This window comes from Carlito syrichta, unplaced genomic scaffold, assembly GCF_000164805.1.
Source record: "Carlito syrichta isolate Samal-C Ts95f unplaced genomic scaffold, Tarsius_syrichta-2.0.1 Scaffold267890, whole genome shotgun sequence".
NCBI classification, from domain to species: domain Eukaryota; kingdom Metazoa; phylum Chordata; class Mammalia; order Primates; family Tarsiidae; genus Carlito; species Carlito syrichta.
Genome location: NW_007211986.1, coordinates 100,075 through 100,407, shown reverse-complemented (window position 1 = coordinate 100,407; position 333 = coordinate 100,075).

The following is a 333-nucleotide window of genomic DNA, read 5'->3' as shown; positions in this document are numbered from 1 at the left end:
GGTTCGACATTCATAAAACCATAAATGTAATTAAATACATCAACAGATGTCAAAACAAAAACCACATGATCATATCATTAGATGCAGAAAAAGCTTTTGATAAAATCCAGCATCCCTTCTTGATAAAAACCCTTGAACATCTAGGTATACGGGGAACATACCTCAAAATAATAAAAGCCATCTATGAGAAACCCACAGTCAGCATACTCCTAAATGGACGAATATTGGAACCAATTCCCTTGAAAACTGGAACTAGACAAGGATGCCCACTCTCACCCCTCCTGTTCAACATAGTATTGGAAGTCCTGGCTAGAGCAATCAGAGAAGAGGAGG